This window comes from Erithacus rubecula (assembly GCF_903797595.1).
Source record: "Erithacus rubecula genome assembly, chromosome: 3".
In the NCBI taxonomy this organism is placed as follows: domain Eukaryota; kingdom Metazoa; phylum Chordata; class Aves; order Passeriformes; family Muscicapidae; genus Erithacus; species Erithacus rubecula.
In genome coordinates, this window is record NC_136689.1 from 139,699,978 (window position 1) to 139,720,015 (window position 20,038).

The 20,038-nt window shown below is 42.8% G+C and overlaps 1 protein-coding gene across 1 annotated transcript in view; it reads left to right on the top strand.

Moving 5' to 3' along the window:
* The window catches only part of TSNARE1 (t-SNARE domain containing 1), a 378,445-nt gene that overhangs the window by 85,612 nt on the left and 272,795 nt on the right, over positions 1 to 20,038 (top strand). The gene's annotated exons all lie outside the window — the stretch shown is intronic.

Consider the following 20,038-nt stretch of genomic DNA (forward strand, 5'->3'; position numbering starts at 1 on the left):
GTTCTGAGGCACTGGCACAGTTTTTCCAGAAAAGCTGTGGCTACTCCATCCCTGGCAGTGTCCAAGGCTAGGCTGGATGGGGTTTGGAGCAACTTGGAGTGGTGTAAGTTGTCTCTATCCATGGCAAGGGCATTGGAACCAAGTGATCTTTAAGGTCCTTTCCAACTCAAACCATTCCATGATTCCATGAAAAAAAGGAAAAAGAGGGAGAGGATATTTTATAGGAGGAAAAGTGTGTTGGAAGCTGCATCACAGCATCACGTGGCACAACACTGACAAGATGAAACTTGATCTGCAGTTGCAGGAGACACAGTTCATTAAACTCCCTCTTCCAGAGCTGTGTACACACAAACACGCACAGTTAGCTCTCATTGTACGTGTGCTAATTACAGAATTCAAATGACTTCTCCAAATGTAGCACAGTTTATTAAAGGTGTCTCCCTTCAAGCATCTTGGAGGCAAAAATCAACTGTTTAAATTATGTCTCTGATTTCTTGTGTCTAACTGCTGTTCCTGCTGAGATTTGGCTGTGAAAAAAGAAGAAAATTTGGATTTATTTCATTATTTGCCTGATGGATTTGACTGACCTTCTCTATTCAATATCAACTCTCAGACCTGTTTGCAATCTCTCTCCTTTTCTCTCCAATCCATTGCTTTCATCAGAGCATCAGATCTGCCCTAATTCACATATACCCTGTTTTGCAAACCAGAGGATTAAAAATAGTAATAGTAATAGTCAGAAGATTTGAAAGTAAATTTAGGAGATTGGAAAGGATGGAAGAGTAAATAGTCAGCCTGTGGAGATCAATGTAATCAGGAAAGATGTTTACATGTACAAAATTATTTGCAGCATAAAGCACCTTAATAACTCCTGGAGATCCTTAACGCAGAAAAGTCTGCATCATGCAGATATTGTGTTTACTCTCCTAAACTATTCTTTTTTGTTTTTTGTTTTTGTTTTGGTTTTTTTTCTTTTTAATTAAAGAATCAATTCCTCGACTCTTCAGAGCCCTCCAGAAACATGGGTAGAAAATTTTCCTCTTTCCTGAGCAGTTACATAAATAGATGCATCAGACATTAATTGCACTAATTATTTTTTGATCTCAGAATTATTGTTAATTGTCCAGATAGATAAATGCAGTTTTTAAAATTTTTAACCATGCTTTCCTACTGCTGTCATCAGGCCCAGAATTCCTCCAGCTGTCTCCTGGTTCACCCCCTCTCCCCATCTAGGTTACAATGTAAAGATGTGCCCAAAGGGTTGTATTCTATCACCATCTGCTGAAAGCAGGTGGGGCAGTGATTCTGATCTCTGTGGAGATATCCTCTACTAATGGGCCAGCTGCTAAAACCAGATGGGACAATGTTCTTTATCTTTCCCATGATCCACCCTTCCTCCAGGAGATATCTCCTGTTAATGGCCACTGAGTCCCAGTGCATGACTGATAAAATTACATCATCCCACTGGGAGATGCTCCACCCAGGGGAAGGAGCCAAGCCTTTCCTACCTAGATAAAACTGAGATTTGGAACACCAAAGCTGCCCTCACCCACTGGTTTCCAGGGGACAAGAGCTACCAGACCTTTCTACAGGATCACTGCTTCAACAAGATCACTTCCCTCTGGTTAGGGTGGTGGTAGCAGTGCAGATGGTGTCAAGTTGTTTTCTGACTCTGTCAGTGGTTTTTCTTTTGTACTATTCATGTATTTTATTTTTCTCTTTTTTCTTATTTAACTGTATTTCTGACTTGGAGTCTCTCACTGGTTTTGCTTTCAAAACCATTACAAGTGGGGTCCCATTTGACTCATCTTTCTACATACAGAGCAGTACCAGGGTGTTCTCCTGAGGACGACCTTCCCTCTCAATCCTCCCTTTCAGTTTTCTCATCCTGTCCTAACACTGACTTGTCCTTCCACTGCCCCCTTTTCTCATCGCCAGATGCAGGCAAACAGCCTCTGGTGCTCCACAAGAACTTCTGCTTGTCTCTTTTGAGAGCTGCACCAGCAAAAAGCAGCGTGCCATGAATCACTAGAGCTGGCAGAGCTGCATAGATCTCAGCTCAGGAGGGTCAGCTCTTCAGGTGAGACCTTTGGGGCAGTGCTTTCTGCTTCCCCAGCTGCAAATCATGGCTTAATCTTCCTCCTCTGCCACTTGACCCCTCTCCTTCAGAGGCTGATGTATTTCTCTCCTTGAACACCCTCTAGCTTGGAAGATGGGAGCAGTGAGGGAGAATTTGGCAGGTTTATAGCCCTGGCTGTTAGGAAAACTATAATGGTTGTGGGTCTCTAAGTAGTAAAATTGCCACAATTTCTACTTTCTTGCTAAGTGGCTGTCACTCTGCCTAAAATGAGGCTGCTTAAAATTAGGCAGATGAGGGAAGGCAGAGTGTTTGGGAATAGGGATTAATGGTGAATTGTTCTGCCATGCAGGATATTCAGCTACTTTGGACTGTAAACTGCAGAATTGTTTGCTTACCTAGCTGCAGGGTCCTGATAAAACAGAAAAAACCCCAAAGTTACTTGCTTCCTTGCCAAATTCTGGCAGACTTTCTGCTTCTTGAGCACAGGACTCACAAAGGCATCAGATGAGGGCAGGATTCTTACTGTCAAATTGGTCTATTCCCTTTTCTGAAACAGTTTCTCTCCTTTTGAGAGCTGAGTCTTTCAGAATAAGGATTGTATCTGTGGCAAGTAAATTTGGGAGAGTTCATCCCACACGGACTGCCAGCTCTAGACAGTGAGACAGACTTGGCTGCTGCTGTGAGCAGGGTATATATCAGACCCAAAGTGAATCATCCTGGTCCAAGCTCTTCCCAGCACAAATATTTGTGTGCTGCATGCTTGGAGCTGGGTGTGCTGGCAAGTGAAATGTAAATGCCCATACAAAGCTCAATGCAACTGACCCTGGATTAATTGGGAAGGGAATAGGTGCAAGGGGAAAAAAAAAGGTGCATGGAGCTGGGATTAGGAGCTAAAGCCAGGTGGCAAAGTTGAATCTTTCTCCTGTGATGCAGGAAAAATCGACTGATTTGCTTCCTTTCTGACCTTTGGTTTAATAATCCAGACTTCCAAGGCATTTATCTGCCTCCTTAGCCAGAGTGTGTGGGATGAGGGGGTTCTCCAACATTAGGCACTGAAGGTAATGAGATTTTAATTTAGGCAAATCAAATTAAACACCCAGTTAGAGCACTGTTTCCAAGAGACAGTCTCCTTCCTTTTGACTGGTGTAGCTCTTTGGTGTCCCAATATCCTCAACAAAGTGTCTGGAAATGAAAGCCCCCTGTAACATGGACAGTGCTCTCTGAGAGGTGTGTTAGAAGAAGAAAAAAATATAAATTAAGTCTTTCATTTTCACACAACCTGACCCTGTCTTGTGTTCTCAGGAAAAGCAAAGTGGCCATGCAGGTTGCATGAGGCATTTTCTGACTATCTGGAGGCCACAAAACTGAGCTTGAAGTGCAATGAAAGGTCCTTGATGTCCTTTCCTTGGATTCTGGGTGGCTGCAGGAGTGATCCAGGCTTTCCAAACCAGGCTGCTGCACTGCTTATCTCAGAGAGGAGTTTGCACCTTATTGGACATTTGACCTTGTGTCATTGCAAGGTCAAGAGGAAGAAGAGCCTTGAGTCACAATCACAGCTTGTTGCCACTTCCAGGTGTGTCTGGGATGTAGCCCCCATCAGTTTTCACCCCGTGGCATTTTTGGATCCTTCACTAGTCACTAGCAGAAGAATTTGCCTGTTTAAGAAGTAGTTATAAGAAGGATATTTTGGGGGCTTTTAGCACTGATGAGATTTTAGCACTGATGAGATTTACTTTAAAAAAAGTGTTGATTTCTCCTGATTTGAGGGAGGAAAAAAAGGCTTTTAGCTTTCACCTCACTTTTCTCACTGGCATTTGTGTTTTTTTTTTTTTTTTAAAGCTCATATTACTGAAATACATAGGATTTTTTTTTTTCCTGCACCTGGGAGAGGGCTCAGCTCTACATCTGTACGGTGTGAGAGAAAAAAACCTGCTTTTCTGATTGAACTAATACAAAATCTTGGTTAAGATGGTGCCATGGCAGAGAATTCCTATGACCACAAAGGAGTTTCAAAGTATTTTCCAAGTGGGGCAGCTGAGTTTGAGATCTGCTGTTTCAGGGTGAGACACAGTCCTGGAAGAGGCTGAAAGTGCAGATTTTATATTGCTGCTCTTACCTGGTTTTTGGTCAAATGTTAACTTCACAGAGCACCTCTTTTCCTTGGACATGCATATACAGATTGCTATATTCTTTATTGGGATTGAAGGGAATTCCATCTTCCTCACCCTTCTCCAGGAAATTTGTATCATGCCCAGCAGATTTTTTTTCTTTTTGGGAACACTTCATCAGTTTATTTTGCCACCCTAAAATCAGTGGAAGCCTAAGGTGAAATATTGTCAGTTTGGGGTGATTTTGGGAAGAGAGGCATCCCTGTCCAAGCTGGAAGCCACTATGAAACAGCAAAATTCAATTAAACTATGGCAATACACTCTTCAGGGCTCTCAGGCTAATTCTGAGATGCTTTGCTGGATTTATAGATGCACTTTTGACCCATGTTGACATTCAGGATAGAATCAGTAGGTTTATGACAGATTGGACTCATCTGTGAGTCTTGCTTGGCACAAGTCCTTACACCCTCTTATGGATAAGAACCTAAAGGTGGTTCCCTACATTTTCCTGGTCTCTGGACTCTGTCAAGCTTCAGCTCATCCTGGAAAGGTCAGAGAATCATGGAATGGTTTGGGTTGGAAGGGACCTTGAAGACTGTGTAGTTCCAACACTCCCCTTTCATGAACAGGGATACCTTAGATCAGGTTGCTCAAAGTCTTATCCAGCCTGGTCTTGAACACTTCCAGGGATGGGGAAACCTGTGCCAGGGTCTCAGCACCTTCACAGCCAAGGATTTCTTCCCAATGTCCAATACAAGTTTGCTCTTCTCACTTCAGAGTTATTCCCCCTTGTCCTGTCCCTCCCTCCCTTGTCCCCAGTTCCTCTCCAGCTCTCCTGCAGCCCCTTTAGGCTCTGGAAGGAGCTCTGAGCTCTCCCTGGAACCTTCTTTTCCCCAGGTGAACATTCCCAGCTCTCCCAGCCTGGCTCCATAGCAGAGGGGCTCCAACTCTCAGAGCACCTATGTGGTCTTCTCTGGGCTCTCTCCAACAGCTCCACATCCCTCTGCTGTTGGTGACCCCAGAGCTGGACACAGCACTGCAGGGGGGTCTCACAAGGTCACAGCAGAGGGGAAGAATCCCCTCCCTTGGCCTTCTGGCCACTCTTTATGGTGCAGCCCAGGCAGTGATAGATGACTCTGGAGCTCTTGGGGTGCCCCAGGGTGTCTGAGACACATTGGTGGGGTTGGCAGTTTTGGCAGAGGATTTGCTGTTCCTCTGAAATGGCACTGTCAGGTGTGGTGACACACTGGGACATCTCAGGGGACACCCTGTGACCCCCCCTGGTTCCAATGAGGGAATGGCACTAGGATTTCACCTTCAGGGTGAGTGATTGAGGTGGGTCAATTTGTTCCCACCTAACTCTCATTACACTAAGAAACACAGGAACCCTTGCCTTTTTTTGGGGGAGCTGTGGGGTCATTTGAACCTTGGCTGGGCCAAAGTGACCTTTGGACATTCCCATGTTCCTCTGGATGCTCCAGGGAGGCTGAATAGTTCTCATTACTTGAGGTCTCACCAACCTGCTGCAGGGGTGGATGAATCCATGCCTCTCAGCTTTTCTGAATTGACATAAAACAGTAAAGAACTTTTTTCCTCAGTTAATTTTATCATTTTTATATATTGTTTCCTTCTTCTTTTCTTGTTTCACCATTATGTTTGATAAGTTGGAGGTACAGCTTTTTTTTTTTTTTTTTTTTTTTTTTTTTAAAGCATCTGTTAAAAAGATTTTGATTCCTCTGGAATGCAGATTCATTTAGAGCAGAATGATGCTTTAAAGTCATAATTTACAGAAAGAAGATTTGTTAAAGTAAATCAGACAGAAGCTTTTAAGTGTCAGCATGTTTAATTAAGGGTAGAATTTAATAATGTTTTATATGGTTTTGTTATACTGCTTGTAGAAGCTTTAAAGAAGAAAAAAAAGATTTCCATAAATATTTTGAAATGTCATTTTGATTCTGTTAATATGTTAAACCCTTCAAAGTAATACCTTCCCTGTTCAACTCAAAGCAGTCGGATTAACTTTATCTATCCCCCATTTATCACTGCTGGCATCAATTTCTGACAGGAAAAACCTTCTAGGTTTTGGCAGTAAAAATGGGTTGCCAGATTGCAACATTTGCATTTAACTGTATAATACACTCACTGCCTTAATAACTGTATTTATGTGACAGATCTCACCCTTAAGAATCCCAGAGCTGCAGATATGTGACATCCCTGTGATAAATTACAAAAGCTGGTGATGAACTGCAGAATCCTCCAATGATGATAAATTCATACACTTTTGAACTGCCTGCCCTGCTTAGAGGGGTCCTTGGAGTATCCCTGCCCATGCTCCAGCAGTTTCTAATGGTCACTACAAATCAATCTGTCAGTGAAGGTTTTTTTTTCATTTCAGTGTTTTTCTCCCAAAATTGTCCTTGCCAGAGTTTTGAGGTGGCCAGAAACCTTGGTCAAATGAAAAGTGTCTTCCACACCAAGATGAGTTTTGGGTATAGGCTGGGAATTTTGAACCCTGTGGTGATGGAGCAATGATTATTCATTGTGGCAAGGGATGGATCCTGCAGGAGATAAGGAGTGGTGGATTCTAGGGGATAATCAACAATTTCCTCTTGAAGGTCTCTTACTGCTGCTGCTGCTTATGTAATTTTTTAATGTTTTCATGTCTCAGCTTATGGTTTCTGTCCTCTCCTCAGTGTAGTGGTGGGTCAGAGAATCATAGAATATCACAGCCTGAGTAAGGCTGGAAGGTACCACATGTGGTTGTGCTGTTCTTCCTCATGTTCAGGTGAAATTTCCCGGGCATTAGCTCCTCTTCCCAAGGTTGAACAGACCAATCTCCTTTAGCCTTTTCTCATAAAGGTGCTGCAGTCCCCAAATCATCTTCATGGCCCTTCACTGGGCCTGCTTGAGGAGCTCCATTCCCTCACCCTGAGGAGCCCACAGCTGGACACTCCAGATGTGCCTCACCAGGGCTGAGCAAAGGGGCAGGATCACCTTCAATCTGCTGGTTTTGCTCTTCCTGATGCATCCCAAGATCCCATTTGCCTTCTTGGCCACAAGGACATTGCTGGTTGTCCACCAGGACCCCCAGGTTTTTCTCCTCAGAGCTCTGCAGAGTCAGGGAAGAAGAACACACTCAATCTGCATTGATTTGGAGCCCAAGCTTTCCCACATATTCTTGTTCCCATCTCCAGTTTGCAGATTTGCCCTCTGGCTTTAGGTCCAGCTGCTTAAACACCAGGGCTGTAACATCCCCAAGGGAGATGAGGATGTCCCTGTGTGGTACTCACATTTCCTGCAAGGATCTGCAGCAGTATCCCATGGTCTTCAGGCCATTTGTAGCACAGATCTGGGTAAACAATGAAATTATTTTTTGCCTTCTGCCATTGACTAGATACTAGAAAAATAAACTTTCTCCTCACCCTATTCTTCGCTTTTGTGCCCTAGGTAAAAAATCTTCACTCCTGTGGCATCCCACCCTTAAGGGGAAGGGAACACCCAAGATTTGTGGATGCTTGTGGTTAAAAGGAATGGCAAAAGTCAGAGGACTAAACTTAAGAAGATTTGTTAGTAAATTGCACATTGAGCATGGAAATCAGTATAAATTAGTCCCTGACTTCCTGTCTAAGGAAAAGGCAGTGGGTTTTGCATAAGGGGGTAGGGTGAAAGGGAAGAGAGAGATGGATTCAACATAAGAAGAAGGAGAAGGATCACCAGTCCTGGCTCCAGCACTGATCCAGCTGATGGGATGTCCAGGATCCTGGGGTGTCCATCCACCCAGCCTTCACAGGGTTACCTTTCATAAATAATTTTTCCCTGCTGTTTTCTCTCTTTCCATACAGATCAGTTGTCATGCATAGCTTGTTCTTCTAGATCTGTCTGGAAATGTGTCAGAGCCTTCAGGGATCTTGGATGGTCTTGCAATTTGTTCCCCATCCCCAACCTCATTCCTGTGCTGTGTTGTGTTGATCTCCAGGAGCCAAAACCAGGATGTTTTTTCCCAGAAAAGTGCTGCCCTACCTCTGCATCCCCCTTCTGCAGCCACATCTGTTATTTCTCACAGCATATTGTTACCAACAATGCTTGCTTGGCTCCATGACCATCCAGCCATCAGTGTTGGAGACATTCACATTATCCCCCTTATCTTCTTTGCTTCTCCATCTCACATTTTGGAATCCCTCAGTAAGCACTTTATTTGTAGCATGAAAATTTTACATTACCAGAAGTGTGGCTGGATATTGCTATGTGTAAAAATACTGTTGTGTTTGGGTTTTTTCATAAATTTATTCTTAGATGTTTATCTGGGAAATTCTGATTTCACACTGATGTTGTTTTTATTTTTTTTGTTTTGTGGATGACAGAAGGATGGAGAAATATATAAGATAAAATCTTCCTTCTCGTTAAATCTCTTGGACCACCAAGACAGTTTTGATAATTTTTCAGAAGCCTATCTGAGATTAATCATTAAAAATATGCAAATTTCTCTTCTTGATATTGCTAAAATAGTAGCTTTTTAATTTGGGGTTTACGTCTTTAGACATTTTCCTGTATTAGCAATGAGATGTGTGATATGATTAGGTTAAAAATCAGTGTTTTGAGTCAAAAGAGAAAAATTCATCCTCCCTCACCTTGAAACACAAACCAGCTCCAGATATTTTGCCTCTTTCCTCCTGCAGAGTTATAGAAAGTGCAAGACAAGATCACATTCTGTTAGTATAGCCTGCAGAGGGCAAATGATTTTATATTTGGGTTGCAATATCCACAGGCAGGAAATTTATCTAATGACTTGAAATCCTGACTGAAGTGACTTCCCTCTGGCTCTCTATATACAAGTTTTGTAAATTTTTTTAAGGCCAAAAAGGAATAAATCTTGGAGGAGGGAGAGGACTACTGCATGTCTATGGTGGGTTTTAATGCCATTATTTCCAAATTCAGCCATGCAGTTCATGTAGATTGGCTGGAGGGACCTGTGGGATGAGGTTGGAATTCCAGTGTGGAGTGAGCAGCTGTCAGGGCTGGGCTTTCACCTTTCCAGGGGCTCCTCCAGGGCTCTGGCACAGCAGCCCAAACATGCTGATGATTGTTGGAATCCTCCTGCTGGCTTTGTGCAAGGGCTGGTTTATCCTTTGAGCCTGGAGCTGCCCATTGAGCCAGGAGCAATGGGTGATGTTTGCTGTGGCTGAGCCATCCCACGATTCTGGAGGATGTCTGTGGGAGCAGTGAGCATCCTCTGGAAGGGCTGCTGTGCTTGAGAGGAAGAAAAAAAAATAAGGAAGGAAGGAAGGAAGGAAGGGAGAGGAAGGAAGGAAGGAAGGAAGGAAGGAAGGAAGGAAGGAAGGAAGGAAGGAAGGAAGGAAGGAAGGAAGGAAGGAAGGAAGGAGGAAGGAAGGAAGGAAGGAAGGAAGGAAGGAAGGAAGGAAGGAAGGAAGGAAGGAAGGAAGGAAGGAAGGAAGGAAGGAAGGAAGGAAGGAAGGAAGGAAGGAAGGAAGGAAGGAAGGAAGGAAGGAAGGAAGGAAGGAAGGAAGGAAGGAAGGAAGGAAGGAAGGAAGGAAGGAAGGAAGGAAGGAAGGAAGGAAGGAAGGAAGGAAGGAAGGAAGGAAGGAAGGAAGGAAGGAAGGAAGGAAGGAAGGAAGGAAGGAAGGAAGGAAGGAAGGAAGGAAGGAAGGAAGGAAGGAAGGAAGGAAGGAAGGAAGGAAGGAAGGAGGAAGGAAGGAAGGAAGGAAGGAAGGAAGGAAGGAAGGAAGGAAGGAAGGAAGGAAGGAAGGAAGGAAGGAAGGAAGGAAGGAAGGAAGGAAGGAAGGAAGGAAGGAAGGAGAGAGAAGGAAGGAAAGAAGGAAGGAGTGGGAAAGAAGGAGAAAGAGGAAGGAGAGAGAAGGAAGGAAAGAGAGAAGGAAGGAAAGAAGGAAGGAGAGGGAAGGAAGGAGTGGGAAAGAAGGAAGGACTGAAAAAGAGGGAAAGAGAAGGAAAGAAAGAGAAAGAAGGAAGAAAGGAGAGAGAAAAAGGGAAAGAGAGGGAAAGAGCGAAAAAGAAGGAAAGAGAGAAAAAAAAAAAGAAATTTCCAGTTTCAGAGCAGAGTACAAGGATTTGCCAATCTGTTGCTTGCTGGGGAAGTCATTCTGGGTTGAATATCTACATTTTTTTCCTGCAGTGATTTAATGGATGACTCCTGTCACACACTGCTCCATTGGGAATAAACCCTTTGAGCAGACACCCCTCCATCTGCCCACTGCAGGAGGCACACCAGGGGTTAAACAGGATCTTTATGTTATTTGTGTGGACATTGAGTGCTTAAACTGAGTAAAGAGATGGTTTTTGGCAAAAATTATTTCCAAATTCCAAATTCAAGATAAATCATAGAACCATAGAATGGCTTCGATTGGAAGGGACATTAAAGATTATCCAGTTCCCAACCCCCTGCCCTGGGCTGGGACATGTTGCACTCAAGCTAGAAACTCATAGGGAATTTTGTTTAAACCCCTTTTCCTGCCTTGTTTGAAGTGAAACTGGGTAAGGCAGATAAGGATGGTCTTTGGAAAAATGTCTTGGAGAAATAGAAGGGGATAATGCCAGGTGAAAACAGAAAAAAAAAGAAGAAAAGAGAAAATATGAAAGAGGAAAGGAAAGAAAAGGAAAGGATTTTAATGCAACGTTGACTGATTGCTACTAATGTCACAGCTTTTTGTCATATAGCATGAGAATTAACAGATTTACTCCAGAAAGTAATTGTGATCAGCCATGGGTCTACAACATCTTCTTGAATAACAAAGCAGAAGGTCAAGTGTTCAACAAGGAGACGTGTTTTATTTTGAAATAATTGAAACCTCGAGGGGGCTATATGTGTTTACCAGGATATTTTATATTGCTGTCTGCTTTATTCTTTGTTCACAAAACACAGATGCAATTTGTACATGCAGACTTTCCCTGCTCTCATCCTGTGATCTTCATGCATTCAGTCTTGCAGAATAATGAACAAGTAATGTCATGCTTCTTTCTTAGATTGCAGTGTCACAAAATGGGAATTTTCTTTGTCTTTTCTTTCTAGATTGAAGATAATGAATGGGGGGGAAAAAAAAAAATCTTACTTCCCCAGTGTACACCCTTAGGGATTAAACTAGCTGAGGGGAAATTTTCAACCTCCTTTTGAAGTTTATTTTTTTAGTATTGATACAGTAAATAATTACAGAAGGTTCAAACTGCACACTTGAATCCCTGCTCTTTGCAGCAGTAAACAGTACCATGAAGTTTGAGTGGTTTTGAGTTTTGAGTGCCACGAGTTCTCTGCCACTTGGTCCCATGACAACAATGATGCTATGAAAGGTGCAGACAAAGCAAACTTGTTATAACATTCAAGAGTGTTTTGTTTTAGCTGTATTTCTCCTTTTCTTTCCTTTAAGCTGCAGGAAATGTTAACCCTGTGTGCCAAAGTCTTGTCTAACACCCTTTTGGAGGGTGTTGTAAATTGTAATATACCACCTTTTGGGGAAAAAATGGATAAATCTGTTGCCTTGAGAGGAGGTGATTATAGCTGGAGTTCAGTCTTGCTTCTTGGAGGCAGAACCTGGAGAGAAACACAAACACAGCAGCAGGAGATGGAGCAGCAGCTTTTGTTTCTGGTGCTGAATCCCAGGAGGTGCAAAATGAAAAATCCTGGCTATGGCCAAAAATAGAATGTAGCTGAGCTTGGTGAGCTTGTACCACCCTTGAGTCAAATTTTTCCTCCTGGATATGTTTCTGGGCTTGGCTCTGTGCAGGAGCTCAGGGCTCCAGAGGAAGCTGGTGGAGAGGACTGTCAAAAAGGTGTAAAAGACAAGGGGTGGCACAAGTTGCTGTTTGATCAACACAAGCCATGCTGCCTGCAGGATGGGGGCAGGTAAATTGGTGCCACTTTTTCAGGTGAATTTGTCCCTGGTGGAAAGAAGGGGATGAGAGCAGAACAAGAGCCTTGCACTGCAGTTGCAGACATGGGTGCTGATTCCACTCCTCAAATTCTGTGTTTGTTTCTGAGCCACTAACAACAAGAAAGACATTGAGGGGCTGGGGCATGTCCAGAGAGGAGCAATGAAGCTGGGGAAGGGTCTGGAGCACCTGGAGCAGCTGAGGGAGCTGAGTGTCCTGGTTTGGAGGACAGGCATCTGCCAAGAAAGGCAGGAGCTTCTCTTTGAAATGGAGAATGTAAACCCCCTCCCTCCAAATTATTATAATTTTGAAATTAAGAGGCTCTCAAGCAAAGATATGGGAATTAGGAATAACAGTTCTTTACTAGGAAAATTAAAATAGAAATACAGTATTACAAAGAACAATCCCAACACTGACAGAGTCAGAATCCAACCTGACACCCTGTCAGTCAGTCAGGGTGTTGGCAGCAGTCCCATTCAATGGTGGCTGCATCCTCCTGCAGTGGCAGATGTGGTTCAGCTGGAGCAGTGCTCCTGTGGAAGGTGCAGTTTTCCTCTGAAGGTCCAGGGATGATGTGGAAAGGTCCAGTGTTCCTCTGGAATCCAGTAGAAAGAAGGTATCTTGTTGTCCAAAATCTCAGGTTTTTTTATCTTTGTAGGAAAGGCTTGGCTCCTCCCCCTGGCTGGAGCATCTCCCAGTGGGATGATGTAATTTTATCAGTCACACAGTGGGACTCAATGGGCCAGCAGCAGATGATATCTTCCTGGAGGGAGGATGGGTTGTGGAGAGGATAAAAATGATTGCCCCATCTGGTTTTAAAGATGGTCCATTAGCAGATAATATGTGCAGAGATAAGGAATCACTGCCTCACCCAGCCTCAACAGATGGTGACAGAATCCACATTTCTGGCCACATCCTGTATTGCAACCCAAGGCACTGGGAAATGGGCTCAGCCTGGTGAAAAGGAGGCTCAAGGCAGATCTTCACTCTCCACAACTCCCTGACAGGAGGCTGTAAACAGGTGAGGGATCTCTTCTCCCAAACAGCAATCCATAGGATAAGAGACAACAACCTCAAGTTGTGCCAGGGGAGGTTTTCATTGGATATTTGGAAAAGCTGTGCATTGTCAAGAATTGGAACAGGCTGTCCAGGGAAGTGGCTGAGTCCCCATCCCTGGAGGGATTTAAAGGACACACAGATGTGGCACTTGGGGACATGATTTATGGTGGGCTTTGCAATGCTGGGTTAACAGCTGTTGATGATCTGAGGGATCTTTTCCAACTAAAGTTCTCAGATTCTACAGCTCTGAGAGTGCAAACCATCTGAAGCAGGAAAAGCTGGGGTTGAACTGGCAGTGAGCAGAGCTGACTGGGGCAGAGCAGGGGTTTGGGCACTGCTAAAATGATTGTCAGTGGATGGGCTCCCAAGAACTAAAAAAATTGTGAAATCACTGTTTTGGGAGCTTCTGTGCAGGATTGCAGTTATTTCCCACATGCAGCCCTTTGTGGATTTTTTTCCTTTCAGTGTAATTACCCTGTAGCAAAGCCTGGTGCCTGACATTTTGGCTGTTTTCACAGCACTGCACACGACTGCAGTTGTGTTATTGTACAGCCAGGTTAGAGATAAAATCATCTCAGCTGGTTCAGCTAGTGCTGATGGATCATTTCTCTATATAGACCACTGAACCTTCTGAGGTAGCAGATTGCAAATGGGATTTAATATGGCTTGGTATTAACTGCTGAGATGTTTGAGAAGGTGGGCAAGACAGCTGAGTTATTTTCCCAAAAGCAGGTGACAGCAGCAAGTTGACAGGAGATTTAGATTATAACATTGATAAAGCTCCTCAGTCTCTCCTGCTTGATTTGCCACTGGAGTAAGAAGGAAAATCCAGCTATGTCACATTGTCTGGAGAGCAGAAATGAAAGCAAGTGAGATTATTGAATTGCTGAGCATGGAAAATTCCCCCAAGCCTTGCAGAATAATGTATTTTAGTGATGCTGTACAGTTTATAAAGGTCAGTTTGCACTTCAATCACAAATCCAGGTTTAAAGGTTGCAAAAGACACAAGAAAAAATAGTGATTTCTTTCTTTTTTACTGTTTCTTTTTTCTTTCATAATTACCTCTTGGAATGCTGGTAATATTTCAGACTCATTTGTAAAAAGATTTCACAGTACTGTAGCAACAGGCATTTTAAAAGCCTCAGTAGAAATGATGAAAATCTAGTCCTAGTTTTATTTCTTCATTTTACAGATGCAGAGAAGAAGCCTTGTGATTTCTAAGGTTCTACAGTGAATGAACCACAAAGTTGGGGAGCAGTCTATTATGAAAGATTCAAAGTCAAATACCAAACCAAGTTTAAGAAAAAAGAAGCCATGCTCTTTTATTTTAGTTTAGTTTAGGAGGGTTTTTTTGAGGGTATTTTTTTGTTTGTTTGTTTGTTTTTTGTTTTGTTTTGTTTTTTGTTTTTTGGGTTTTTTTGTTTGTTTTTGTTTTGTTTGGTTTTGTTTTGTTGGGTTGTTGTTTTTTTTTTGTTTGTTTTGTTTTTTTTTACCAGCATTCTGGTTGCTAATCATCTTTATTGAATATGATTTCTCAGAGAACCTGAGAGTGCAGACTCTTTGCATCCTGGTTGATTCTAGAGTTGACTGAGCTGACAAGAGAAAAGGTTTCCCTCAATAAGCAAATAACGAGGAAAAAAAAAAAAAAAAAAAAAAAAAAAAAGAAATAACCTTTTCTCCTGCATAGAAATGATCAGAATTGGGTAGGAAATGTTAGTTTTAAGTAGGTGAAGAGATGACTTTGCCCAGGTGCTCCCTTCCCATGGATGGCAGCAGTCCCACTGCTCCATATGAATCTGCTTCTCTTGGCTGTGCCTGAGTGACCACACTGCTAACAAGACATAAAATGAGACAGCAGGGTCACAGGGTAAAGGTTGCTACATTACAGGGCCAGAACATGCTAATTATGGCCCTGAAAAGTGAATTTGAGTGGATCTGTGAAAATTACTGCATTTCTCAGGTTGGTAGAGGGAGATTTTATTTTTTTTTCCTTCTTGCAGCAGCCAAGGAAAGCTGCCTCCCTTGACACATGTGCTGCAGCTTATTTTATGTGTTTCTTCGTTCAACCAATTATGCCTGTGAGATGGACAATTAAAAAAGCATCTGTTTTTATGGCAGAGCACGGCTGCCTCTGGCCTTTTATGTGCCATAGCTGGTCTGTACCTAGGGGAGGAAGATGAGGGATGGTCATAAGGAAATAAAAAAGAAAAAAATAAATCTTTGAAAGTGCTTTTCTAGAAGCTGCTAGGTGTGCACTCCCTGAGCTGCCTGGCTGGTTTTAACACAGCAAAATGCTGGACAAAGGAGGGGACAAAGGGTTGGTGGAAGCTGGTCCCTGTGGTTTGGGGGTGATGCTCTTGGGATAAGAGGTTGGGCTGTGTGACCCAACACAGCTCCTGTAACAGCCTGAGGAGGGGAAGGATCCTTTCAGCCCTGAAGGAGCAAAGGATGGATTGATGCTTTAGACAGAGCTGGTGGACTTCAGGGTGATTGCTTTTCCCTCTCCTGCCTTGTAGGAAGTTCCACATGGCTCACTGTCCTGGAAGGAAAGAGAAGCCAAAATATATGGAGCAATATTTGTTGAGTATTTTCATGTGTGCAAGGCTTTGGGCTGGGGGTCTGGCACATGAGACACCCTAATTCCAGGAGCTGACCTCAGTTCTGACAGCTGACCCCACACAAAATCCCTGGCCAAACCCACCCACTTCCAAAAATGCATCACTCCCCACCGTGATTTCCTCTGTATGGGTTGGTGTGTGTTTTTGGATCCCATCCCTTCCCAAATCTGAGCTCACTTTGCATGCTGAGCCAGGAGAATTTGGGAGATGGGTTGTGATGCTGGCACCCAGTAATCCCAGTCACACTCAGAGCCTGGGCCACTGCCTGAGGGAGAAGTGCTCCAGTACACGTCACTTCTGCTGTTCAGAGCTTATTAGTCACAGCCAAGGAAATGTCAGCTGTGTTTCATCCTAATTTTTATAGAGCCACTGGGGCTCATTTTCTTTCTGCTCAAGCAGTGCAACCAACAAGCAGTATTTTAGCATTTACCTGTTTTGTTTTTTTGCCAGTTATATAATTAGAGATAATTTATTTATGTAGGTGTGTGTGTCTATATATATATATGTACACTACACAGACATTCTTAAATAAATATGTAAAACATCTTGTTAGCCATATAAAATAATAATTATGGGGTTTTTGTGTTTTCAAGTGTCTTGTGAGTTGGTGTGTCTGCTAGACAGACACATAAATTGAGACATGGAAAAAAATGAAGTGAGAAAAAGATTGGGATTTTCATTTATCTAAACCCCCATTCAGGGACACAGTTTTGTGGCCAGCAGAGCATTTGTAGTTCCTGATTCTGCTGCAGTTGGTTTTGCTCCCACTGAAAGTTTCCCTCCTGCTCCATCTTTCAACACAGAGGTAATAATTGTAAGAATACAACCTGCTCTAGTGGGAGGTTCCCTGCCCATGGCAGGGTGGGTGGAACTAGACAATCATTAAGGTCCCTTTCCACCCAAAGCATTCCATGTTTCTAATAAAGAGATCATTTTATGTGGATAGTAACAATATACAGTTATCCACCTCCTTTTCTATTTCTAATATGTAAAGTTCATTCAATATTGAATATTTTAGTATTGGACTCGTCTCTCACTCGAGACTACTGACCATATCTTCTTCTCCATTGTTTAGAAGTGAAATGAGTATGTAGTGAGTACTCTTCTCACACTTGTCAACTGGCAAAATGATGAATAAAGAGGAAAAAAGGGATGCTTGTGCTTGTCAGCGATGCTTATATTCTGCTAAAAGCAAACCACATGATATTTTCTTGTGAAGATATTCCTGAATCCAGCTGCTAGACCACAGAGTCATTGTGCAGGTCTCAGAAATCCAAAGCATTTTTTTGTTGCCACTGCCCAGATTTCCTTTTCAGAGAGTGAGAGCACTTTCCCTAGACTGGTCAGAGCAATTTTCCCAATCTACCCATCCAAATGATATACACAAAACCACAGCAGCACCTGCTTCCCTCTCTGCATTCAGCAGGGGCTGCGACATGGAGAGGGCTGGGAAGATCTGGTTTATGCATGAGCTGCTGTGCCTGCTCAGCAAAAGGAGATTATTCCTGTGCAGATGGGTAGTGTTCCTGAAAAATGCACCTTGGTGGATTGCCTCTCTCATCCCTGCCCTCCATGTTTTGCAGGACTCCAGGCAGGTGACAGCTACCCAGGATCAAAGTCATTTATTGCTGGTAATTGCAGGGAGTGCAGTTCTATCATTTACAGGTCTGCTGCTCATGGGGGATTTTGCCTTGGACTGTGTTCAAGTGGATATTTTCCCTAGATTTTGGAGGGGACTGGTAAAATCAAGATGTAATTCTTTGTTGCTCAGTTCTAACTTCTTATTATCTCCTAAAGCATTAAGAAATTATTCAATGCTGATTAGGCTTAAAATAAACAAGCCATGAGAATAAAGCTGCAGTGCAAAGAGCTGCTCCCTTTGTTGCATAATGCAGGATGCTCTGAATAGTTCACCAGGAACCCTCCTGGCTGGAGCATGGCCAAATCTGCTGCTTCTGCATGTTGATTAACACCTGGAAAAGGAGAATTTATGGAGGGGGATTGGAACTAGATGATCTTTAAAGTCCCTTCCAACCCAAACCATTCTGTGAGAGGTGTGACATCCCTCTCTGAGGTTTCTCTGTGCAGAGTCTTATTAACATCAGCAGGAGCTGTTGGACCCATGGAGAAAATGTGGTAGTTTAATAAATGATGATCCAGGCAGCCTTTTATTTGTAAATGATGGTGGGGATGAGGGCACAAAGAGGGGAGTAGGAGCTGAAGGAGGCATTAAATCTGGCATTTGTGGAGTGGGAAAATCAGCATGAGGGGGAGCTGGAACATGATGGACTGTTTATTGTGAGAGAGGAGAGATTTATGATGAGCATGTGAGCTGCTCACTGTTTTCCCCATTGCCTTCTGTTTTTGTGGAGGGATAGAGTTTCTAGCTGAAATCAAAGTTTACCTAAGCAGGAGCAAAACAGTGTTCAGAGAAAGCAGGAAAAACAAAATAACTAACATGAGTAAAGAACCTCATATGACATTTTAAGCTACCCTTGGCACAGTGTAGGATGATTGTAAAATTGCAAAGATGCCTAGAAAACACAAACTCAGAATAATTCCTGGGTGAAACAAGGAGGAAGAGGATGGGCTGCAGAAGAATGCTGTACATAATGAGGTCAGATAAAACACAGAAAGCTGACACCATCCTTTCCTTTTTACCCATAAGCATCATACTTGCTTTTTTCAGGCCCTTCTCTCCCTCATCAATGGGCTTAATAAAAATCACTCCCTTTTCCCCTGACCTTCCTTATGGCTTTTATGGCTCAATTCCTTCCACACTGGAGGATGCAGCAGCAGATTTACACTTTGGCCTATCTGCCTTGTACCTTGTGCATCTTTATTTTATTATGTCTGTGAATTTGCTGTGTTTTCTGGGGCACTCTTCTTCATGTTTTGCTGGCTCAAAGATTTGGTCTCATGAGAAGCAGCTGAGGGAGCTGGGGGTGTTTAGCCTGGAGGAAATGAGGTTCAGGGGAGACCTTATTGCCCCCTGCAATTAACCAAAGGGAGGTTGTGGTGAGATGGGTGCCAACCTGTTATCCCAGGAGATAAATGTCAGGATGAGAAGAAACATCCTCACGTTGCACCAGGGGAAGATTAGGTTGGGTATTAGGACAAATTTAATCATGTAAGGGGTTGTCAAGCATTGGGAAAGGCTGCCCAGGAAAGTGGTGGAGTCACCATCCTTGGAAGTGTTCAAAAAACAGAGGATGTGGCACTTGAGGACATGGTTTAAGGGTGAACATGGTGGTGGGCTGGCTGATTAATGATCTTAAAGGTTCTTCCCAACAATAAAAATTTGGTAATTCTGTGATCTAATATAATCACATATTATGACTTTCTTAATTAAATACTGATTTCATGGATACTTTAGTTCTTAGTGGCAACAGATGACTGGTTTTATAAAAGGTTCATTGACTAGAGCTGTAAAATCTTAGCCAGCACACACCTATGGGCAGGTATCTGCTCACCTGGGGATTGTCTGCCATTTATATGCAGCCATTTGTATTTTTTTCAGCATTTAAAGAGGTGCTGTTTGATACATAAATGTCTGAGGGCCTGGGGAAGATGCACGCTATTTGTGATGATTTGTATTTTCCTTCAGTAGCAGGTTCAGGTTATTTGTGGGTTTGTTTATTGGGGTTTTTTAGGGACTGGAGTGAATTTAATTCAATTTACTTGTCACAGCTGTGATTACTCAATATGCAAAACAACAATGAACAGATTATTTTTAATCCTTTTTTAATCATATTCTCCTCTTTAGTTTTTTGCTTTTAACATGTGGCTGCACAGTCTGAGCTGTGTGTATGGTGGAACATTTAACTCTGACTTTTGAATAAGGACAAACAACAAACTAAAAATGCAATCCTTTATTTCCTGTAAAGCCTTAAGACTGGCTCCACAGCTACCCAATCCAAATTTTATTCAGAGGAGAGATTTTAAGAAATAAATGTTCTGTACATCTATGGTACTGGAATGTGGTAAAACAATTCCTCTGAAACTTCTTCAACCTCATGCTTCACGTATAGCCCAAAGTTATTTTATTATTAAACAATTTGTAGCAATGTCAATAAGTGCTGTAATGCAGAATGACTGATTTGGTTATCAAGGAGTGAAACAGAGCACCCCCATGCCCCTAACAAAATATTGACATGGACAATATTTGAGGCTTTAAGCTTTTAGATGATGCTGGCATCTCGTTTTTTAAAGTATTTAGGAACAGCTGTCCAAGTTATTTTTGCCATCCAAGCACCTTTGTAAGAGGAAAACAGGAA